Below are 2,151 nucleotides of genomic sequence, written 5' to 3'. Positions count from 1 at the left end.
AACAATGTGACCAAGGAACTGAACTTCTCTTAACCAAAAAGCACACTTAGAGAACTTAGCGTACAACTCTTCTTTCTTTAACAAATCAAGCACTAACCTCAAGTGTTCTTCGTGCTCTTCATCACTCTTAGAATAGATAAGGATGTCGTCGATGAAAACAATAACGAACTTGTCCAGATAGGGTCTACACACACGGTTCATGAGGTCCATGAACACAGCAGGTGCATTTGTCAATCCGAACGGCATAACAAGAAATTCAAAGTGACCGTAACGGGTGCGAAAAGCAGTTTTCGAAACATCAGATTCTTTAACACGCAACTGATGATAGCCAGAACGAAGATCAATTTTTGAATAAACAGAAGAACCCTGAAGCTGATCGAACAGATCATCAATTCTCGGAAGAGGATAACGATTTTTAACAGTGAGCTTATTCAGTTCACGATAATCAATGCATAAACGAAAAGAACCATCCTTCTTCTTAACAAACAGAACAGGAGCTCCCCAAGGGGACGAACTAGGACGAATAAAACCTTTGTCTATCAACTCACGGAGTTGACTTGACAATTCTTGAAGTTCAGAAGGCGCAAGACGATAAGGAGCACGTGCTACAGGAGCAGCACCGGGAACAAGATCAATTTGAAATTCTACCGCGCGTTGCGGCGGAAGGCCAGGTAAGTCATCGGGAAACACCTCGGGAAAATCCCTAACAATATGAACGTCATCAACGTTCTTCACTTCCTTACTAGGATCAACAACATGAGCAAGGATAGCATGACAGCCCTTACGGAGATGTTTACGAACTTTCATACAGCTAATAAGGTTTAACTGTGTGCATTTCTTATCTCCAAAGACCATCAGTGGCTCTCCAATCACATCAGTAATACGAATAGCCTTATCATAACAGACGATCTCGGCACGGTTCGCGGACAACCAATCCATACCAATAACAATATCAAAACTACCAAGTTCAATCGGTATCAAATCTATCTCGAAATCCCTACCACCCAGATTAATGTTACACTTACGATGTACAGTCTTAGCAGTAAGTTCCTTACCATTAGCTACTTCAATAACATAAGTATTGTCTAAGAGAGTTAACGGCGTTTTGATTCTCGGACTTAATTTACTCGACACGAAACTTAAATCAGCCCCTGAATCAAATAGAACATAAACTGATAAATCGTTGACTGAGAACGTACCAGTAACAAGCTTAGGATCTTCCTCCGCATCCTTAGCATTAATGTTGAACGCTCGGCCGCGTGCAGTCTCGGCAGTCTTCTTGTTGGGACAAGCATCTCGGAAATGCCCCGGCTTCCCACACTCATAACAAACCCTTGGATTACCTCCATTATTCGATTTCCCATTACCGTTACCGTTACCACCTCTATTACCAACATTATTATTATTACCACCAGTTGCGGGAGTAGCAGACCCCGGCAAAAGCACTGTACAATCTTTAGCAATGTGCCCTTGCTTAGAGCACCTCTTACAAGTAACTGTGCAGTAACCATCATGAACTTTATAGCAACGAGGACACACACGCTGATTCCTGTTGTTAGCACCTGAGGTATCCTGTTTCTTCTGCTGATTTTGGTTTTGATTGCGGTTGTTATCCCACTTTTGCTTCCCATTATCAGCTTTCTTGACAACCTCCTCACTACTTTCAACAACTGTAGTCTTGCTTCTTCTCAACACCTTGTCATTAAGTTTGTGGGCCATAGTCATAGCTGCCTCAATAGTCTGGGGTTCACTGGACTCAACCCCGTGTTCAATCTTCTCGGACAAACCATCAATGTAAGCCTCAATTTTGCGGTCCTCATCCGCATAAACCCTGGGACACAGCAAAGTTAACTCGAAAAACCTTCGTTCATAGGCATCTAACTCGGTGCCATGCATTTTCAAATTCTTGAGCTCAACCTCTAGCTTCTTAAGCTCACCCCGAGGTCTATAGCGGGTGATCAATCTTTCCTTAAAATCATTCCAGGCCAAACCATAAGCTACATCGCTTCCCAAACTACTAACCAGATTGTTCCACCATGTCAAGGCACTATCCTTGAGAGTGCAACTAGCGAAACTAACTTTGTCCTCTTCACGGACCCGACTGACCCTGAAAATAGATTCGATTTTCTCGAACCAACGAGTAAGCCCTAT

Source organism: Rutidosis leptorrhynchoides, chromosome 11 (assembly GCF_046630445.1).
Source record: "Rutidosis leptorrhynchoides isolate AG116_Rl617_1_P2 chromosome 11, CSIRO_AGI_Rlap_v1, whole genome shotgun sequence".
NCBI lineage: Eukaryota > Viridiplantae > Streptophyta > Magnoliopsida > Asterales > Asteraceae > Rutidosis > Rutidosis leptorrhynchoides.
Note: the sequence above shows the minus strand (reverse complement) of the source record.